This window comes from Sparus aurata, chromosome 16 (genome assembly GCF_900880675.1).
Source record: "Sparus aurata chromosome 16, fSpaAur1.1, whole genome shotgun sequence".
Taxonomy (NCBI): Eukaryota; Metazoa; Chordata; class Actinopteri; order Spariformes; family Sparidae; genus Sparus; species Sparus aurata.
The window spans coordinates 27,947,605-27,971,341 of record NC_044202.1 but is presented as its reverse complement, the minus strand read 5'-3'; the positions used below and the strand labels follow the sequence as shown (position 1 = coordinate 27,971,341).

Sequence of the window (23,737 nt, the reverse complement as noted above, 5' to 3'; positions counted from 1 at the left end):
CTTCCTTGATTAAAAAAGAATAAATGAATTAGACCCAGCATTTATTTAGAACCAGCGGTTATTTATCAAAATATACACCTGCATCGGAGTTTAAAGGGGACCCTGCGGTTAATTGACACGTGGCTATTATTTGGTAATATACATACATTTACACCCAACTCTGTACGCCAGGCCGGGATATGAACCAGCGTCCCATGATGCAAAAAGCATCATAAATTGATGTTCTTAACCGCTGTACTATCGTCTCAAACATACTATCCCTACAGTATTTATACTATACATATCCGCTGCCTGGGTAGCTGGCTATTGGCTAATATGGCGAAAGTAGAGTTGCTATTGTTCTACTTTATGTTGATGTAGCTACTGTAATGAAAAGCACGGGCGCTCGTGTATTGATTAACTGATATTTTATTCCAAAAGTCGTCATAAATAAAGGGAACCACCACATTTAACAGCCTGGAGGACGGAAGTAGATAAACCCGGTAGAAACAGTGCCCGTCCGTATGCGACGCTCCTTGAAGTACAGGGATTGCATCCGCAAAGAAGCGGGTATAATCTGATTGGTCAACAGTAGCCGGCCTTCTATTGGTTGATAGTGTTGATACACAAGAAATATCTGTGAGCAGAGGAGAGATCCGAGAGCAGAACTTGACCTGTGAGCAGGTGTGTGTTCTGAGTGTGTGCACTTAGACCTGAGCGTGCAGAGGGCACATTTGAATGCGAGCGACATTTTTGTTTGCAAGAAGGACAAATGTGAGCACAGGCATGTGATTTTTGAATTCAAGCAGACATTTTGAAAGAACAGAAGACATTTAAGTGCGAGCACAAAATGTAAGCATGAGGAGAAAAAATCTGAGCACGCGAAGGAGCTGTGTCACTGAAAAGGAATGAAATCATGCTCTCAAACTGAAAATCTATGCTCTTGATTAATGACTTGATTTAACTTCCATAACAATACAGATCATGCAGGGTTTAGCATCAAAAGCGATGGAACCAGAGACAGATGCAATGTGGAAAATCTTTCAATTATGATTCGGTTCGTCTGTAACAGTATTCCTGAGGAACACCTGATTGGTCTGCTTGATCTTAGCCAGTTAGATGCAGAATTTATGACCACCCAAATTCTACAGCATCTTTCTGACTCAGGCTACAGTGCAGATGAAATCATCAGTCAGTGCTATGATGGAGCTGCTGTCATGAGTGGGATCAGGGGTGGGGTTCAGGCCTTGTTGCAAAAGAAGTTAGGGAAGGATATCCCGTATATCCACTGCTACAGCCACCAGCTGCACTTAGGTTGGTCCATGCTATGCAACCCGAGCCATGTGCAAAAGCATTTTTTGACCTTTCCGGATCACTGCACTCATTTTTCCATCGGCATTATGTGTCACAACAGTATGATGTCCCCTCCCTTAAACGTCTGCTAGAAATAAGGTGGACAAGTCACCATGACGTGACAAAGTGCCTGATGGAGAATCAGGATTGATTATCAGTATCCTTTCAGAGGTTTCGGAGGACAGTGCAGCAGCTGTGGATATATGCACAGAGGCATCAGGGTTGTTGATGATGTTGAGGAAGCATCATTTCTTTGAAGTAGGAGGATTCCTCCTGAAAGTGCTTGGTGCGTTGAGGCCTGCAAATGCCATTCTACAGGCTCATTCTGTTGACCTGTGCTGTGCTGGGGAAGTGGTCAGTGCATCTTTGCAGGCTCTGAGGGAGATGAGAGATGATGAGTCATTAACCAATTTTGACATAGATGACCGTGCTCCTGCTCCAGCAGTTAAAAGAAAGAGGACAATGTGCTCACAGCTCACGGGAGTGTTGTCCTGTCCACTGTAGGCCACACCGAAGACTCCATGACGTCCCAGCAAGTCCCTGAAGAGAGCTCTTCTCAACATTTTAGACAGAGCCATTGTAGAGATGGAGACCAGGTTCTCCAGAGGCAATCTTGATCTCATCAAAGCAGTGAGTTGCCTTCTTCCCCAGTCACCCTCTTTTCTGGATGTTGGCATGTTGAGTCCCCTGCAGAAGCTGACAGGTACAGACAGTGACAAACTTTGTAATGAAATTCTTGTCACAAAAGTCATGTTGGAAAATAGGTTCCCCTCTGTTGGTGCAGACCTCTCCACAACTTGCAAATACCTACAAGAATTTAAGGCAGCCTTTCCTGAGCTCCATCGTCTGTATGTAACTTCCCTTGTAATCGGAGTATCATCTGCAGCATGTGAAAGCTCTTTCTCCACTTTGTCTCGTGTCCTTACTCCTTTCCGGCGCACTATGCTACACGAGAGAAAGAAGAATTTGGTTATTCTGGCTCATGAGAAGGCCATAACAGCTGGGCTAGATATGGATGCATTTGTCAGGGCTTTTGCCCACAGAAACAGAAGACTGATGCTGTAATAGGTTACAGCCTAAGTTCTGTGTATCATAAAGATTTTGAGTCACAGAGCCAGAAAAACAAAACAAAAGAAATACAATATGAAACACTGAGACTAACAGTGACTTCATTTACTTAAATAATAAAATGTTTCTTGTGATAAAAAAAAACACAAACAAAAAAACTCCAGAGTTGAAAACTTATAACATTAGCAAATTCTGGAAGATAATAATACAAATAATAATATTTAGGGTTAGATTCTATTCAATATTAGATAACTAACTATAATCGGGCATTAATGAAGGGGGGTGGATGTGGGTTTAAAATTTAAAATTTAAAATAACAATTACATCATAGCTTCACTATTAAATAGAAACTGTCAGTTACTCAATAGCAACTACATTAAAACCTTTCTTTCAGTACAATAAACACACATTGATTACCACAATACTGTAGTACTGAATTAACCGAAGGAGTGATCAGTAACATCTGGTAGCTTTGAACAGGCATGGCAGCTGAGCATGATGCAACCCTTAATTAGCATCACTCAATTAATTACAGACTGCACATGAGCTAAAAGCGACCCTTTAACGGTGGACAATACCATAACCGAAATGTAACAATATACTATATTAAAATCAAATATCAATGCAAATGAACAAAGGCAGGGGGGAAACTAATAATAAATAGCATGATGATAATTAGTAGATAATTAGCATATAAGCATGGCTTGACCTACTGATCAGGGAAGAAATTGACGTTTTTTACATAAAAGGCAAAGAAGAACAAACAAGAACTACTTACTGTATGTCATGAATGTAGCCTACAACACCACATGGATTAGCTCCCAACCTGACACATGCCAACTGCTGAGCCTCAGTTTTCTGTTGTCCACTATGGGTATTACTCCGGCCAGCCAGTAGGTGGCGCATCGGATTTGCACTTCATACCCATAGAGCAGTGGGAATCAGGTAATACAGTTATGCAACTAATATACAGTAAGAACTATTATAAAACAATAAATTCTAAACTTTCCATTTTAATAGTCCCATTACAGTCTAGACCTTTCTAACAATTAGATGTAACATAAATAAAGTTGTCCTCCTATAAGGGGGGGTGGAGGTGGGTTTAAAATTTTAAATTGACAATGCAATTACATTGTAGCTTCACAATTAAATAGAAAATATGTTAGTAGACTGACATCAAGAATTTGTTGGTCATTTTCATCGCAATCTTCTAATTTGTAATTTTTGTCCGCAAGCGTTTTTTTTGGGGGGTGGGGGTGGGGGGGGTGGGGGGCACTTAATTCTCCTCATAAATACATTTCTTTATCCAATATTTTCATAGGCTTTGTCATGACCTTATTGCTTTATTTTCACTTCATGCATTGCATAGCCTAAATTACTTTTCAATGGGCTGCCCTGTCACTCAACAACCAATCACCGTTGTCACCGCTTCTAAGTGCGTCCTCAGAAAATGACATCATCCATAGCAACAGAGAGTGACTTCTAGTTTAGGAGTTAACTGTTTTCATAACTAAAAGTAGGTCTCAGCGGCTTTGTGAATTACTTTTAAGAAACGACTCCTACATAAAAACTTTTAGTCCGATTTAGGAGTACTCCCAACGTTAAGATAAAAGTCTTTGTGAATACAGGCCCAGATCTGCTCCATCTATATGATGGAGCAGAAACTGAGAAGTGAGACCACAATACATGTGTGCTTGGTTCACAATCAATCTAATGCATACAGAAATGCAATTGAAACCTGCAGTGAGGACTAAGTCATCATCCATGTTGACTTTTCTGAATCCTGGAAGTGCAGGTATGCCTCAGAAACTCAAGCCCGTCATGTTGGCCAAAATTTGCCACAGCTGGATCTGCATACTGGACTCTATTACACAAAGGGAAAAAAAGGCAGCATTTTGCACAGTTTAAGAATCCAAAAGACAAGATGCTGCAGCAATCTGGACACACATGGATCCAATACTAAAAGATGTTCGGAAACAATTTCCATCAGTTACCACAGTGCACTTTTGGTCGGATGGTCCCAGTAAGCAGTACAAGAGCAAGAAAAACTCCTTCCTCCTCTCTGAGGTACCACTCACTCTAGGCTTCAACAGAGCAACATGGAACTATTTCCCAACATCCCATGGCAAAGGTGCCCCAGATGGCATCCGGGGAACAGTAAAAAGAACAGCAGACAGATTGGTTCTGCATGGGAATGACATAACCAATGGAAAAGATTTCAAACAGGCTGAATGGTGTTCAGGTGCACTGCACTGAGGATGAAGAAATGGGAAAATCACGCAACCACTCAAACAGGTTCCATCAATGAGGAAAGTACACCCACATCAAAGTAGTGTCCTCCACAGTCAGCTATCATGCTTTTGCAGTGAGCCATTGAATTGCGAATGTTTTATTTCGGCTTCTTTCTATTTGCATGGAGACACAGAGCAAAAGCAGACTGATGAAAGGGCCAGAAAGAAAAGTATTTTGGCCATGTTAATGGAGCAGATGGAATAGGAGGTGGAAGAGGAGACAGAGGAAATGGAAGGGTTGATGGAGGTGGAGATGGAAGAGGAGCAGGTGAAAGGTCCTGAGGGCACTATTACAGAAATAACCCTTGACAGCATTGAGGATGGTGACTGGCTAGCAGTGGTGTACGATGATCACTGGTGGCTAGCAAAAGCCATTGATGTGGATGCTGAGGACCAAGATGTTAAAGTGGAGTTTATGCACCCTAATGGTCTAACAGCAAATGCTCACCCAAAACATGGTAGGAGGGATGTCTGTTTCTGTCCAGTCAAAGACATTCTACTGTAACTAACAGGGGCGGGATCTCCACGACAATCAAGCAGGACAAGAGAGCTCTACAGCATAGCCCCTGATGTAATAGATTTCATAGAGAAGGAGTATCTCAGATGCCTCCTGTCCAATGCCTAAGTCATGCAGGTCAGACAAAAATGAAATAACAGTACAGATCCACTGTATTCTCTGGTTTTCTTGTATCTCTCCTGTATTGGTCTCTTGTATTTTACAACGTGTATTTGAAGTTTTAATTTGTTGATGAGTAGCCTCAGAGTTAGGTTTCTGTAACCTAATTAATTGTTATAGAATAACAATTAAATAACTTTTAACACTGCGTTAGTTAGTTTTCTTAATATGTTGTAACCTCAATCAGTTTTTAGGAAAAAAAACTGCTAGTTTATTTAATCAGTTTTCATCTCCATGAGTTGTTTGTCAACACCGTCAGCGGTTTGTCAACACTGTCAGATGATGTTTCTATTCAGTCATTTCAAAGACATGTATCATTCTACGTTCAATTTATTGTGCTCATGTATTTAAATGCCAGCTGAATTACATGCAGTGGTGTCTTATTTGTTTAGAAACATTGGTTTTATTTGCTCAATATTAAAAATGAAAGTAGAAAATTAAGGAATTTAGAAATGGGATGTTTTTTAATTGTGTGAAATCAAAACAGAAAAGTATATAATGCATTTTATTACTAAACTTCATTAATGAATACCATTATTAGATAATTAAAGACTTAACATTCATGTTGGATTGATCAAATGAAAATAAAAGGCTTTTTAGTGTGTCTGACTGAGTTGACATAAATCAAGTTATGAAGTGCATAAATGTCAAATTTTAGAAAAAAAAAGTGTTATACCAAAAACCTGTTCCTTCACATATTTGCTAGTTGAGACCCTTGTCTACAAATGTATCCATTTCAAAATGATTTTTTTATTTAAAAAGAACGAAAAAAAACCAGATTTGAAACATGTTTTGTCCTTTATCTCAAGAATCAGTGAGAAACTAACTTATGTGTTGGAGCAAGCATTATGGCTACTTAGGTATTTACATTTACAGCATGATGAAACTATACAGCTTTAAGTAGGCCTATTATATAACCACTAGGTCCACTCTACAGATATGGAAAATGCAATAAAATACATTCATCACACCCCACATGACACAATCATTTACATCACTACACTTTAGTAATTAAGAGTACACTTTTCAACATTTCTGTCACAACTTAGAGAACACTAAAAGGGTGGACCCAAATGCAGACACACAGGAGGCAAGATAAAAGAACAAAAAGCTAGCTTTAATATTACTAAAGCTGAAACCAGCACAATCACAAAAGGAAAACTAGTCAAAAGGACAAAAATCAAAGTCGCAACCAAAAGCAAAGTTCAAACTGCAGAAATAACAAATCAAAATCCAAAACATACCATCAGGAAACAGGAGACATGGGAGAAGACACAGGATACATAATGGGGAATCACACACACAACAAACTGACAAGGAGTAAGTGGGGAACAAAGGCTTAAATACACAGACTAACTAATGAGGGGACGAGGAGAAGGTGAGGACGAGAAAGCATGGAAGGAACAATACTGACATACAGGGGGAGACAAACATGCAAGGAGGAAGGGGAGAACATAGACATATATACATAGACGCCTCATTGAGCAGGTTGGCCCGCTGCTCTGATACGTCGACGTTGATACGCCATATTGGAGGAGGCAGATCCGCCCCGTGATCTAATACAAGTAAATGGAGTGAGCTTTATGAAGCTCCTTCTACAAAGTGCCATAAGTTAATGCCTCTCATTTACACATTCACATACGTACGGATATATTCAGGAAACAGTGAGGAACCAAAAACTGTGTCTTAAACGTTCTCTGATGATTATAAACGTTAACTGCTCCTTATATACAGGTCGGCACCAAACCACAGGATGGATTTTGTAGTGTTTTTATGAGTGTTTACAGCTGCTGATGTATGTAACACTGTGATGATACATGACAGTTAAATATTGAATCCTTACATAATAACCAGACTTTGACATGTAAATGAGACATCTGTGTGAATAAAAAGCACCAATGTCGTTTGATGATCTAAGTACTAATAATAACAATCATGGCGACAAAAAATTAACAAAGTCTGCAAATCAAGATAGGAAAATGCAGCAGCAGTGAGCCTGGTTTCTTTTTTTCAGCAGTATAGAGATATACTCCATGACAGAACATTATAACATATGATAATGTATAAAATAACCTTTAATCATAGTAAAAAAAAGTAAAGTTGCAGTAGGCTACTATTATAAATATGCACCATATATAGTTTTCATTATTATTATTATTATTAGTAGCAGTAGTAGTAGTAGTAGTAGTAGTACTATTTTTCTGCATATTCTTGACTTTGAATGGGAACATCTGTAACGCTGCAGTTTCTTGTTGGGCATCAATGAAGTATTTCTGATTCTGATTCATATATTATGAAGTCAGTTGTCCATATTAAACTTAAATTTAACGAAACAAGTTGACAGTATGGTAGAAAGATGTCACATTTACATGTCAGGATCTGGCTTTATAGACACAGATTAAATATTTAACTGTCATGTATCATCACAGTAACAGCGTTACATACATTAGCAGCTATAAACACTCGTAAAAACATTATAAAAATACATCTTGTGGTTTGGTGCGGACATGTAGACTGAACATATGAGGAGTAGTTCATGTTTATAGTCATCAGAAAACGTTACAGACGTTGTTTTTGGTTCGTATCTGTTTCCTGAATATATCCGTACGTGTGTGAATGTGTAAATGAGAGGCATTAACTTATGGCACTTTGTAGAAGTGAGCTTTATAAAGTTCACTTCATTGACTCGTATTAGTTCACAGGGCTGAGCTGCCTCCTCCAATATAGCGGCGACGTCGACACACGGTCCAGCGCTCAATGAGGCGTCTATGTATACATGTCTATGGGGGAGAAGACAGAGGGAAGTACATAAGAGACACTTAAAGGACACAAGAGGGCCCATAGAATCAAAACACAAGACACAAGAGACAGAAACCAAAATATCTAAACATAAGACACAAGACAAAGAAATAGAACCCAGACACTGAATCATGAACCATGACAATTTCCTTAGCATCTTAATTTCATAACGTGCTTGAGAGTTAGCTTGGGTCAGACACAGCTTTCATCAGTCACTAGGCTAACGTTACGTTAGGACGTCAGAAAAATGATTGTCCAAGTTACGTTAGCATTATTTCACCTCCAATCAACTTTGGTCAATCTGGTTGTCCTATAAAATGACAGGTAAAATGTTACTCTAGAAATGACAGAGACCATGTTTATTTTGGTAGCAATGCCCCAGACCAAGTTAACCACTAGTTTCTACTTTCTGTCAGCCTGCTAGCTAACCAACAGTCTGTACTGACTTTGACTCCTGGATGTCCCGTGCGCACTTGACTCAGTACAGTCACAGCCAGCAGAGCTCCTTTAGCCAAGTTAATGTTAGCTTAACGTCAAAGTAAACAACACACATTTAGTGAAATTTATGTTATTGAGGGTCTCTCCCCCACAGCTTAGGCTATAGTAGCAGCATAGCTATACTATAATATTAAATGTTATTATCCACTCAACTTACCAACTGTCTTGCTCCTCTTAATTTTTTTTTGTCTGTGGCTTTCCACTTTGTTGTCATTAGGTTTGTTTACAATGTGATCAAGGACACTCCACTTGAATCGGGAGTAGGGTGAGTCAGGTGGGGCCCCCCAGAGGGGAGATATGTCTTGTACTGTCATTGCAAACTTTATGCACTGACACTGCTTTTGTTTAAGGTTCGTCAGCCCTCGGGGGCCTCCTACAGGCTTGGGGCACCAAGCTATTGCCTGGCTTGTCTGTTGGTATGTGGTGCCTCTGCTAATAGCTTTACCTCAACAGAATCATGATTTTTGTATAGCAATAGTGCTTGTAAAAAAATGATTCAACAATGTTTATCAAATCACTAGGTTTTAGAATGGAAACTATCACGCAGTCGACCTCCTACAAGGAGTTGCATCTGTGATCTGTGTATGATAGCCTATTGATTCTGGAGGCTATATGTAACACTGTTATAAGTAGTATGGTGACATGGAGACACCAAAACAAATAAAGTTGGTCTAAGATGTGTGGTTTCGTTCAATCTCAGCAGAAACTCCTTGGGGGAGCTGACTGGTGGCCCTCGAAGACAGGGTGTCTGTCTTTAGATCCCAAGTAGCTCAAAGAATGCCATGCTGTGCAGACATCTGCTTGTATGACCAAGCATGGGCTTGTCTAAGGTGGGCATTGTGGACATCTAAACCTCTGCACGAAAGCCTTGCGGTCTACGTAAGTCGGGTACAGAGTTAAGTGGCGTGTGGCAGATAACCTGTTGCAGAGGAGTCTGGCACCTCAGATATTTTTAGTGTCAAATCATGAACACTAGTAAAATTAGGCCACAAGAGGTATGAAGATGTAAGTAGGATGGACCTTTGATCCGGAATCAACTGCTGGGCTTTATTCTGGAGTTATTCAACTATTCATGAGTTGTAGAGCCTCCTGCTCCCCCCATACTGAGAGTGTGAGCTGAGACAGAAGGCTGGCAGGGGGAGGGTGGGATGCTGCTGTGTTTTCTACTGCAGAGTTTGGAGAAAGTGAAGGGCAAGTTTTCCCCTCTGCAGCCGCAGTGCAGGTTAGAAACATAAGGTCTCTGTGTGATGTCGGACAAAATCAGTGGCAAGCATTTCTTGGAGGGCAAATCAGGGGATCTAAAGCGCAGCATGCTGCATGGGGCCCCCTTGCATGACTCTCAGATTCACCTGTGTCTGTTATTGACTTAATTCAACTTAACCATGTGTGTTGACTGTTCTGGTTTTGGGGATTATGCGATGTGAACATTGAGACTTAGATTCAGTAGAATCAGTTTGTTTATCACATAAAACTTCAGATTCTCCAGGACTATAAACGCATTGACCCCCAGATTAAAAGACAACGTACACACAAACACTAGACTCTACTTGACTTTATATTGTAAGTATAGCAATATCAAAGAATATGTTTTGACTGATGTCCACAAATTGAAGCAGCTTGGTATTTGAACTTTATTTTGCTGTGGTATGGGTATCAGACTTAGAGAATTCATATTACAGGTAATTCCTTCATCTGTGAGAATTTTTGTCCTTGATTTATATGTTTTGGGCCAACATTGTTAGCAAGTTCTAATATTGAGAACTGTTCAAGGACACTTACCCATGGTCCACACTGCCAGTGCATGATGGCTGTGTTGCTGAACTGCCTCGACTCACTTTGTTTGTGTGTGTTTCCACACAGGCAGTGTGGCTGCTGCAACATGGCTGCTGGAAGCCCTATCATTGTACATTTGCCTACAGTTTGCCTTTGATAATTATAATATAATATAGATAATATTTTTTGCTTATTCATGATTATTATATAATTATTAATAAAGGTGATTTTCCTTTATCCTTTGTCTGCCACATTATGACCACTGACAGGTGGAGTGAATGATTTTCTCTTCTCATGGCACTGTTATGGTGGGATATATAAGGCAGCAGTGAATGTAACCCTCAAAGTTGATGTGTTAGAAGTAGGAAAATGGGCAAGCGCAAGGGTATTTGAGAGAGTTGACAAGGGCAAAATTGTGATGGCTAGACGATTGGGTCAGACCATCTCCAAAACTGCAGCTCTTTGTGTTCTGGGTGTTCCCGGTTTGCAGTGGTCAGTATCTATCAAAAGTGGTCCAAGGAAAAAACAGTGGTAACTGGCGAGAGGGTCATGGGTGACCAACACAATATCAGGCAGATGGTCATAATGTATGCCTGATTGGTGTATATCATATATAGACAAAAATGGCAGTAAAACACTAGTATAATGTTGATAAGACTGCCTACTGGTGTTTTCCGGTCAATTTTTGCTGAGAACCTTGGATTTGCAGTAATATCGGTGAAACACCGTCTGCAGCCTTGCTTTCCCTACTCCCGCCAACCCCCCACAGTGTGTCTGCTCTAACCTGTTGATTGTCATGAGTTAGCAAAAAGGCAAGACAAGACACACATGCAGACAGGTAAAGTACAAAAAGCAAGCATTATTAAACAAAGCTGAGGAAACCCACTGAAATCCAAAGAGGCAAAACACAAGGCAGGCAAAGACCAATTACAACAGAGAAATCCAGGAAATAAAAGCAAGACAAAGTACAAATTACAAAAATTAAAGAACAAACCAGGAAAAACACAAGGAATAAAAGCCAGAAAAAAACTATTAAGATGGGACACAAAGACACAGGAACAGACTCAGGGAAACTAAACAAGAACTGACAACAAGAGCAGGGTGCACACACACAATATACACAGGGGAGGTAGTGCTAATTGGACACTTATGAAACACACCCAGGGAGTGGCAGGACAGTCACACAGGCAGGAAACATGGACAATGGGACGAAATGAAAAGCAAAACAAGACACATGAGGGCCGAGCTACAAAAACTAAAGAGGACATGTCAAAACTAAAAACTACAACCATGCCATTGACATAAAAATGAATTGTTGAAAAACAGCAACGTTAAGCCATCCACAAGCACTGCTTATATCGCTGTGTTACCATCTGTTGAATGAAACATGACTGTAATGTGAGTTCTCTGCCTTCAGTAACAAGTACTGGTAGGGACTTACTTCAATTTGAAGTTCAATTGCTCAGTGTGTACCTGTTAGGCAATATCCAATTTCGCCAATAGGTGTCAGTATAGGTGCAATCCTTGTAAACGAGGAAGAAGTAAGCTCAGTTGCAAAGCGTAGGAAAGTCAAGACAGCAGCATGGAGAGCCTGTACTCACACATGACTGTCTTTTGTTGTACTTGCAGGTGAGATAAGTGCACAAGCGCCCTGTTAACTTATATTTAAGCTTGTCTGTAAGTTGCGGTGCCATGTTTATATGTTTACAGCGTTATGAATGTGAAGAAATAAGGCCGCTAGCATTTGCTAGCCTTAGCTGCTAACATCAGCATGTCAAGTGTGCTAGCTTAAAACTGAGAGCCTCGTGTGAGCATAAACAAGGCTTAATGGCGTCGCGCCGTAATGTCAGTGACCTCACCGTACTGTTTTATTGTTATCATGCATATAAATGTTGAGTATTGGAATTTGTTAACATTAAGCCGCAGATTGAAGCCACAGATTTAAGCAGTTATTAGATTTGTTGCAACTACAGTAAGGTGTTAAGTGTAACACATAATGTTCAGAAGCTCATATGAGCAGTTCATTTGGTACATATAAACATGGTGTTCAGTGGCCATTATAATATTAACTGTGAAGATAAGCAGTTAATATGGTTATCTTTTACAAATATAGTCGGTGTTTGGCAGCAGAGGTAACTGAGTGTATGAGATAAGCAGCCAAAACATGAGGTATGTTCGTAAGTAGGCTTTACATGTAATTTTGTGTATTAATTTAATAATTTAATATGAAGACAGTAATAGCTGCATTATTTCTTTTTATATTATTTTGGCTATAATCTGATAAATAAGGCAGTAAGCTCAGTTGGGAAGCATAGACAGTTAAGATAGCAGCATGGGGAGACTGTTTTTTGTTGTATTTGCAGTATTTCCCTGTGAAATAAAGATACTGGCACCTGGACGGACACTGACATCATTGTGCAAGTTTGTAACAAGTTTATACATTTTGGAGATAACGTTGTTTTTCTGAAAGCTTCAATAGCTCAGCAAACCTCCAGAGAAGGAATTCCAGAGAGCGACCATCAGCTCTCCTCACCAGCAGCGTGTGTTTGAGCTGGAGCTCGGCTACAAACAGCTGTGGAGGTCCCAGGGCCCTGTGTGAAGAGCCGGCCACAGTGACGCAGCGTGAGCCGCACAGCGCCCTGTAGCCCTGTGCTGGCAGGGCTCTGGAGCGCATCCACAAGGGTCAGAAAAGCAACCCTCTAATAAGGGTCTAACAGTGAGAAGGACTACTTTATTTTACAGTACAGTTCTGTTGTTATGTGCCACTAATTACCTCCAAAGTAGGCCTAATAACAGTGTAATAACGGTCTAACAGGGAGAAGGTTTTCACTTTATTTAACAGTACAGTTCTGTTGTAATGTGTCACAAATTACCCTGTAAGTAAGTACAATAAGACTGTAATAAGGGTCTAACAGTGGGAAATAAAGATAAATGTCCTGGCAGCTTCAGTAGCTGGTCTAATGTTACCTGGGGTTGGATAGTGAGATGGCTTTAAAATGACCTGATGTCTTAACTATGGGAGTAGAGCGTCGAGGAAGCCACCTACAAACTCCTCAAGACTCCAGGGAACATAGTAGTTTACATAGTAGTGTGTAGTGGTTTGACTTTAGTTAAGGTACTGTTTTCTTCTAATGATCAATAAATTACTCTGTAAGAAAGTGAAAATAAAACTTAAATAAATGTATTTCCTCTGAACTCTGTGTGTTTTGTCCGACTATTACAAAGGCTGTGTCCAATATACAATGTACACTTGTCTAATTAAACTATAGGCCGATGTTGGTAGCATTAAACATATAATTTGTTAATGAGGGCAGAATAGCGTCTAACTAGCGTATTTTGTATCTGATATGATATTGTGTGTGATTTCTAATTAGATTAAGATCTTGTAAAATGGTGTCTAATAGTGTATTTGGATCTCCGGTTTGGTTTGTAATTACAGTATAATTTGGTATAATGTTGTCTAAGTATAGTAGCCTATATTTTAAGTATAAGACTGTATATGCAGTTTGTGATTACAGCATAATTTGGGTAGGCTATAAGGTGTCTAATTACGGCATAATTTTCTTGTTTACTGTCTAATTAAGATGACATTATCCCTAGTTGTCTAAATTTATACAAAGTACAGCTTGTTACGTCTTATTAGCATCTTGTTTTGTCTAATTTGATACAAAGTACGACTTGTTACGTCTTATTAGCGTATTGTTTTGTATAATTTGATACAAATTAAAGCTTGTTGCGTCTTGTTTTGTATAATTTGATACAAAGTAAAGCATGTTATGTCTTATTGGCGTCTTGTTTTGTCTAATTTGATACAAAGTAAGGCCTATTACGTCTTATTAACGTACTGTAAAATAAAGTGCGACCAACATTTTTTAAAGTCTTTTTTTCCAGGCACAGACACATTTATTAGGATTTGAACCGGGATCTGCATTACATGTGTGTGCTCTTAACCACTCGACCGCCACTATGTGTTTAATTTGGTCTCCTGTGCCTATAACTTTCAGGATAATATGAAATGATACATCAGAGAGTGAGGTAGAAATCGATCTGTGTCTGTCAACTACAATGAATCTGTCTTCAGTGTAAATGCTTGTTTTATTATTTTAATTAATTTGATTAATTAATTAAACTGTGCTGACTGTGTACCACACATTATCTTGTAATCAGCCGCTCATTCCTAACCCTAACCCACAAAGCATATGCATGAATAATTACAGAAAACTGCTCTGTACAATATAATCTTACTGATTCTTGAGAGTCGGGACAAAATATGTCTTACATGATTTTTATCATGATTGACATACTTACAAAGTTAAATCTAAAGGAATTGTATATACCAATGTGAGTTTAAGAATATACTTTTTTTGTTTTAAATCTTTTTGGGGAAAATTTGTTTAAATGTGTGGTCTGTGGTTAGAAGGTCCATGTTATTGCACTTGTCCTCAGCAAGAGGTCACAATATTGACCCTCCCAAAACACTTTTAAAAAGCTCTACAATTATAAAAAAGAAGGGGTATCAATTTAAAAAACAATGCACAAAGTGAACATCAAACAATATTTCTTCATAAAAATCTGCCTATCAAAGCTGTGTCCTCAGTTTCTGTTAACTCCGTCAGATTTTTAAACCATAGTGGACTTAATTTAAGCATTTTAGTGAGGTTATTGGGACAGCTAGCAACTGAGGAAAACTAGCTAGCTGCAGTGTACAATACATGTTTTGGAGGGAAAATACATGCCCTTACATCAACTCCGTCAGACGTCAACTCTGTCAGACTCTATGTCTGACGGAGTTGACCTGTAAGCTGACGGAGTTGATAAATCCACCAATAACCTCTTAATGTGCAAATATAATATTATTTGTGAATATAGTAAAGGGTTAAAATGTTACTTCAGGGTTTTATTTACACATAAATGTACATACATAGCATGCATTACATTATTTAACCATACACATCTGACTTGTAGAGAATGGGCAGGCAGTGGTCTGCTTATTATTGTGTAACGTGTAACTTTCCCAGCACTTATAATATATACATGTATATATTTAGAGACAGAGATAGAGAGAGAGAGAGATGAGAAGCCAGTGTGTAGATTTTCACAACATCTGGTTATGAAAACTACATACTGCATCTTGAGGATTTTACATCCATCCATCCATCAATCAGTCAATCATGTCAAGTAAATAAAAATCTGATTCTATCGTCTTATTCAAGTACATTTTTCATTATTTCAATTTGTATTTAGGAAAGCATGGCTAGACAGAAATTGTTCAGTTGAGGAGCAAAGGAGAAGAAATAGAGAGTACCAACGAAAGAGAAGAGAAAAAATGAACAGTGACCTAGAGAGCAAACATGCTATGCAAAAGAAGGAAAGACAAAGGTGGAAGAAGAGAGATAAAGGCAAAAAAGTAATACAAATAGACGAGATGGGAGACAGGGCAAAGAGGAATTGCAGAAAGTATTGGAGAGAGGCACAGAAAAGGTCCAGACAGAAAAGATCCAATGAAGATGCAGTGCTGGAGGCACACACCCCTCCAGATAGTCCGCAAAATCAGAATATTTAAGAATACAATGCCAGACATAGCAGACAGTCTCTCAGACAGGAAAGAGAGAGAAGTTAAACAGAAAAAGGCATTCAAAGAAATGAATCTTTGAAAGAGAGATTAAGAAGATAACAAAGCAACGAAACAAACTGAGAAAAAAAAATATGACGAAGAAGAAAGGCCACAAATAAAACACCACTTGACTCCCCAGGCACAGAAACAAAGAAGATGCTATCAGAAAGCAAAATAAGGAATCCAAAAATCAAGAAAGCCCTTCTATTCCACAACATCCTCAGAAGAGAGCTGAAGAAAAACAAACAAGCTCCTGGGCCACGGCGTCAGGAACCAGCACTAAGTGTGTCATCAGGCAAGATTCTCAAAAAGTATCGTCTCCTTGCCCAAATACACCAGTTTGGGACAACCTACAAGTTAATGAGAGGAATGAAACAGACAAAAAAGCCAACATTCCTAAACGGTATAACAGAGCCTGTTAAGGATTTCTTCCTGAGCTCTGCACGTGTGACTACTGATAAGACTGACACCATCCCTAGGAATAAGATGAAGCACCAGAGAATGATCATGGCAGACTCCAGGATCAACCTCCACACTGATTTCCTCATTAGGAACCCCACTGTGAAGCTGAGCTATTCTTCTTTCTGTACTCTGAAACCATTCTATATTACAGCACCAAAAGCATCTGATCGGAAGACATGTCTGTGTCAAAAGAATGAAAATGCATACTTAATGCTCGAGGTCCTTAGAACGTCTGGTGTTGTGAAGTCAAACAAACTGGATGACAGTTTTCAATTAGTTTGTTGCTCTCCAGCAAGTGAGGCCTGCCTTCTTCGCACCTGCTCACAATGTCTAAACAAAGGTACAGTTACAACCCAAGAGCAAGACACAATCCATATTCAGTGGAAGCCGTGGGAAAGAGTTCAAGAAGACACAGTCAATAGCATCCACATCAACACTAAACTCGTCCAACACAATGGCAGTCTTTCAGAGCTTATCAAACTCTATGAGCAAATACTCAGAAATGAAACCACAACACATGTGTGTTTAGTGCAAAACCAGTCAAAGCATACAGAAACACAATTGAGACCGGTGATGAAAGTACAGCAATTGTTCACGTTGATTTTTCAGAATCCTGGAGATGCAAGTATCAATCTGAAGTTCAGGCCTGCCATTTTGGACAAAATCTGCCACAGATAACGCTACATACCGGAATGTATTACATTAAGGGTGGAAAGGCAGGGTTTTGCACACTATCAGAGTCAAAGAGACAGGATGCTGCGGCAATCTGGACACACATGAATCCAGTCCTTAAAGATATCAAAATGAGATAGCCACAGGTTACCACCATGCACTTTTAGTCTGATGGTCCAAGTAAACAGTATAAGAACAAGAAGATTTTTTTTCTTCTGGCTTGCATCCCCCCTACACTGGGGTTTGAAAGAGCAACATGGAACTTCTTCCCCACTTCCCATGGTAAGGGCGCACCAGACGGCATTTGCGGAACAGTGAAAAGAACAGCTGACAACCTGGTCCTGAGAGGACATGATGTGACAGATGGACACACATTCGTTGAAAAGGTCTCAAACAGTCTGAAGGGCGTTCAGCTGTACCACATTGCAGAAGAAGACATGCAAAGATACGACACACTTCTTATGCATCCTTTCAAACAGGTTCCCTCAACAAGACAAATACACCAGGCCATCCCACATGAGAACAGGATACACCACAGACAACTATTCTGCTTTTGCAGCAAGATGTTGGTTTGCCAGTGCTTCTGCCCAGCTACCTTCTATTTCCATGGCCACCCAGAGGAACAGCAGAGTTATACAAGGATGGCAGGGAAGAAAATTCCTTTGGCCATGTTGTGGGAGGTATAGAAAAAGAGATGGGAGGGGAGATGGAAGAGGATATGGAAATGGAAGATGTGATTGATGAGGAGTTGGATAAGGAGCCTCTGAAAGGTCCTGAGGGTACTGTGACAGTAATGACTGTTAGCAGCCTTAATAATGGAGACTGGCTAGCAGTAGTATACGATTGCCACTGGTGGCTAGCCAAGTCCATTGCTGTGGATACTGAGCAGCAAGATGTGAAGGTGGAGTTTCTACATCCCCATGGTCCAACAGCAAAGTATCAGCCTAAGCTTCTCACAAAGGATGTCTGTTTCTGCCCAGTTGAAGACATGATAGTGAAACTAATGGGAAATGCATCACCAGTTCAATTAAGAACAGGAGAGATCTACAGCATAGCCCCTGATGTGATGGACTTCATAGAGCATGAGCATGTCCGACTCCTGTTGCTCAAGGCATAAGCACAGGTTAGACAAAAATGAAATCTTAAGTAAGCTAATTGAAATGATTCTAAGCTACATTCTTGTTGAGGAATGTCCATTTAAGATCACACCCAGTATGAAATGGGCAGTGCAGGGCAATCACACACCCAACACACCCACCCACCCACACATGCACACACACACACGCACACACACGCATGCACATACGCACTATGGCGTTAAATCGATGTCAAAACAATTAGAGAGACACGCAGCAGCGCACGCACGCACGCATGATTATTTTGTTATGCGTGCGTGCGTTGTTACGTGCAGATTGTATTTCACGCATAACAAAAAGCTGCGTATGTATGAAGCAGCGTGTGCACGTCTGTCTGTCACTGTTTGACAAATGTTGTTAGGCATTCACACGTACGTGCGGTCGCCGGCTCTGATGCTTCGCAGCCGGAAGTTGATCTGCAGCGCGCAGTAATAATCAACCAGGGGAGGCAACAGTAAGCCATACTTTGCCTGCCGGAAATTCAAAAAAAGAAGAAGAAGAAGATTTTTTTTTTTAATTTAAACAAGAAGAAGAAGAAGAAGACGGAGGATGAGAAAGGTGACTGGGGTAATATTTACGTATAAATACATAGGTCATTTGTGTTGTGTAAGTTTAAAAGTAGAGTCTGGAGTATTGCTTGTTACAGTTTGTAAACAAAACATTGAAACTGGGCCCCTCCTGTTGGGCTCAACTGTGTAACGTTAGCCTCCTGCCCCTGACAGCAGCAGTTACCAGGACCACAAAGGTATGGAAATACAGTCCGAGAGAAGCGCTGGTGCCTCCGTCACCAACAGCGGGAGCCTCCGGTGTTATGTTGCCGTTGTGGTCAGCTGGAAAGACGGTGTTAGCGGCGGATGCTAACCCCTACCGCTAGCCAAAGTTAGCATCGAGTTAGATACATAGATAGATAGATAGATGGAATTACTTTAATGATCCCAGACTGGGAAATTATTTTGTTACAGCAGTAGTGGGTCAGCAAATAAAACACTTTGTACATAACATAAATAGAATCCAATATAAATTTATATATACAGTGCACAGTGTGCTATAAACAATAAACAATAATAATATACACAACAAAACAAAATATGCAAAATATACTATAACAATAATAATATATACAACAAAACAGCAGAGAGACCAGAGTTCTCTGTCAGGCAGAGGTGAGAGAGTTATTATATAAAGTGATGGATTGTGGCAGGAAAGATTTCCTGTATCTATTGCTACGACGGCGAAGCTGAAGCAGCCTTCCGGACAAGGTGCTCCGCTGTCTGACCAGTGTGAGTTGGAGAGGGTGGAGAGGATTATCCATGATGGATAACAGTTTTTTCAGTGTCCTCCTCTCCACCACAGCCTCCAGAGTGTCCTGTTTGCAGCCAATCACAGAGCCAGCCCTCCTGATCAGTTTGTTGAGTCTGTTGGTGTCGCTGGCTCCAATGCTGCTTCCCCAACAAACCACAGCAAAGAAAAGCACACTGGCCACCACAGACTGATAAAAGATCTCCAACATCTTGCTGCACACGTTGAAGGATCTCAGCTTCCTCAGGAAGTAAAGTCTGCTCATCCCCTTCTTGTAAACAGCTTCAGTGTTAGATCTCCAGTCCAGTCTGTGGTTGATGGTAACACCCAGGTACTTGTAATCCTCCACCGCCTCCACATCCCTTCCCAGAATGCACAGAGGTTGGAAAGCCGTCTTCCTCTTCTTCCTGAAATCTATCACCATCCCTCTGGTCTTGCTGATGTTCAGCCGCAGGTGATTCTGTCCAGTCCACTCCACGAAGTTGTCTACCAGTGCCCTGTACTCCTCCTCCTGTCCCTCACTTATACACCCAACAACAGCCGAGTCGTCAGAAAACTTTTGCAGGTGACACGACCCGGTGTTGTACTGAAAGTCAGTGGTGTATAAGGTGAACAGGAAAGGAGACAGTACAGTCCCCTGTGGAGCTCCTGTATCACTTACCACCGCATCAGACAGAACACTGCCCATACGGACAAACTGTGGCCTGCCTGTCAGGTAGTCAGTAATCCAGGAGATCATTGTGTCGTCTACACCCATCACCCGCAGCTTCTCCCCCAGTAGCAGTGGCTGAATGGTGTTAAAAGCACTAGAGAAATCAAAGAATGTGATTCTCACAGTACCTCCTCCACCATCCAGGTGCGAATGGGCTCGTTGCAGCAGGTAGATGACAGCGTCATCAACTCCCAAGTGGGGCTGGTAAGCAAATTGCAGAGGGTCTAGCAGGGCTCTCACCTGCGGCCTCAGGTTGGCCAAAACCAGTCTCTCCAGCACCTTCATGACGTAAGATGTGAGGGCCACTGGTCGATAGTCATTGAGGTCTGATGGTGTTGACTTCTTTGGAACAGGAACCAGGCAGGAAGTCTTCCAAAGCACCGGTATTCTCTCCTGACCCAGGCTCAGGTTGTAGAGGTGTTGTAGGACAGGAGACAGCTGGCTGGCACATGTCTTCAGGATCCTGGGGCTGATACCGTCAGGACCTGCAGCCTTCTGCTGGTGGAGTCTCTCCAGCTGTCTCCTAACCTGGCCTGGTGGTTAGCTCACCACCACAACAGTCTACAGTCTAGGCTTTAGTTGTCAGTGACGGGAATCGGCCTGCGGCTCCAGCGCTTCACTCAGGCTATATTTCTTTTTCTTTGCCGTCCTGACTGCTGCTGCTGAGAGAGAGAGACGTGCGAGCACCATGGATGTATTGATATAATAGATCCATGCCTAGCACTCAGCAGCATCAGAGACAGCTAGTGGGGCTAATTGGAGGGCTACACAAAGCCACCACCACACAGGACTAGAAGCCAGGTGATGATTAAGACGGGTTTCATTTTTAAAAGTCTAGCGTTTATTTTGGGCAAAAAACTCAAGACTCAACCTTTTAACAGGGTTCATAAAACTCATTCTGTGCCTTAGGCAAGATAATAAGGTATTAAGCACCAGAACTGCGCCCCCTGCTGTCGAAAAGAGCCTCCGCAGAGTGGGTTGATGCAGCAGGTGGAAAATTTATATTGTTAGTGCTGCTAATCAGTTAGCTTGTTAATGCTTATTAGTTGCTAATAGTAAGAACTCTCCTACATGTGCTTGTATTATTGTTGTATATTGGCTGTTGTTAATTAAGCTGAATGATTCATTCTTATTTCTATTGGTTGTTTACCATTCCTGGTACTGTATAGTTAACCATGTACCTGCTGTTCTGATAACTGCTTTTTATTCTCTGTTACAGAACCACACAACTTTCATATACCTTCCACACACACATACTCATCTGTCACACTCACACATCAACCATTCCTAATCAGCAATTGAGAAACTAAAAGGAACTAAAACTAAAAGGACTAAAAGGAACTAATTCTAACCCAGCGGCCATAAGTGATTCAGTCCAGTTTACCATACAGTCCTTAGAATAAATCTCCACAACACATTCGTAACATGTCTTACAACGAGAGAAGGCCACCAGATAACACAGTCACCAGTTAAACCCACCGGGGGATCATGACATTGTGGGAAGACTAGCTATCAGACTGCACATCAATTCTGAATCAGGTTAGCAGTATCTATGTGATCTTTGAACTCAAATCATGATTGTGAACTTTTAACATTATAGCTTAACAACAGATTCACTCAGACACATGTCACACTGGTGAAAAGCACCTGTAGAACTGAGTTTTGAGAGCTTAAAAAAATAGTGTTGCCTGTAACGTTGTGTCTGGTTTTCACCATTTTATAGACCTACACTAAGCTTGTCCTTTTTCATGTCAGGTGTATTGTTAATACAGGGCTAAACCAGGGTTTGACAAGAGTTGCCAGTGTCTGATTCTACACCCGAACACAGCAGAGTGGGCGGGGCCTGCAGACCGACCCAGTTACACCTGCAGCGAGCAGACAGAGGAAGAGGAGTGTGAGATCCACGGGGAAAGGGGCAGGAGAAAGAGAACGACAGCTGTCGCCAGCAGACGGGCATTGACTGTCGGACTAATTGAAATGTGAGTTTATACTCTGCCCTAGGGATGTAATGAGATCAAAATCTACAGTATTTGCCGTCATTTCATACCATACATGTTCACAATAATATTGAGACACTTTTGTTATCACGATATCGTGGTATTACCAATACGTTACATCCCTACTCTGCCTCCATTGTGCGAGTAGTGATCCCTGGTCGTGGAAAGTTATTGCGAATGTGTGTAAAAGTACAGTGACTGAAGTCCTCCCCCCCTCCCCACATGACAGCGTAAGAGGCCGGCGCCCAAGAACGGTGTGACAGCAGTGGTGCCAATGACGAGAGTGATGTTGGCCCGAGGTGACGGTGAACAGTTGACACTCTGCCCCATCGTGTGAGCAACGATCTTAGGACGTAAATGAAGTGGTGTGCATGTATTGGGTTTAAAAGTGCAGTGACTGCCATCTCGTTTCCCCCACAGCTCCCGAGTCTGCGCAGAGGACAGTGTGCAAGTGGAAGACCAGCGGTGGTCGTGGAGAATCGGTGTTACCAAGTCACCACAATAACGGACCCCTTCCCCCCAGACCCCATTCTATAATTTCTGTGAATAAATACTGTTTTAAATGCCCTTTACGGTCTCCAAGCACTTTCTTGGTTATTGAAACACATGTCATATACGTCAGCGTAGATGAGAGCCAAGTCAGAGACAAGAGAGACAATGAATGAAATCCCGCGAAATGATGTGCGGTCAATATGACCGTTTATGGCCGAAATAGGTAAAACAAATCATATTTTCTTTTCTTTTTCTGTAATTCATATAAAAAATATTCTCAATTAAAATACAGACACTTTTAGAAAAATGGTTAGAAGTCTGTAATGTTTACATTTTGTTATTTACATCACAGATTGATAACTTAAATGTGATAATGTTCAAAGTTATTATTATTATTATTGTTATTTCACAAACACACAGTAAGTATAACGGTACTGTGCTAGGTATTCTTTTCGTTAGTTCTTTATTGCTTTAGCAATATTGTTGTGGCATTCATGGCAATAAAGCAAATTTGAAATTTATTGAATTAATAAACCTTTAGATTCTTGATTCTTGCCTGTAGACTGTGTGTTGTGTGTACAAATGAGCAATACATCCAGATTTCCTGAGATTTGTATTGTCAATGGGAATTTAAATTTAAATGTCAGGCGATGTTTTCTTCATGGAAATTATTTTTCGGGCAAGAGAGAGGGAGCGCGGACGGGGGATCTGTTGTGTGACAGCGGAGTTGAGGGTCAGCAGTTGGATTTTGCACGCACGGTCAGTATTATTAGTAGGTGTTTGAGGTTTATTACGTTTGCGGACATTATTACATTCAATGTAATTATGTAACAGCCTTTGCGCCCTTGCCTTACAGCGCCTTTGCGTGCGCACAGTTTGTGTGTGTAGGCCCGTGGTCATGATAATCCGTCTATGG

At 40.8% G+C, this 23,737-nt stretch overlaps 1 long non-coding RNA gene across 1 annotated transcript; it reads left to right on the top strand.

The window, feature by feature from the left end:
- The first annotated feature begins 21,542 nt into the window (after positions 1-21,542).
- On the top strand, positions 21,543-22,899 carry LOC115566047 (uncharacterized). The gene is made up of 3 exons (XR_003980938.1): positions 21,543-21,871; positions 22,161-22,311; positions 22,559-22,899. It is a non-coding gene; the product is annotated as an uncharacterized LOC115566047 (long non-coding RNA).
- The last annotated feature ends 838 nt before the right edge of the window (positions 22,900-23,737 follow it).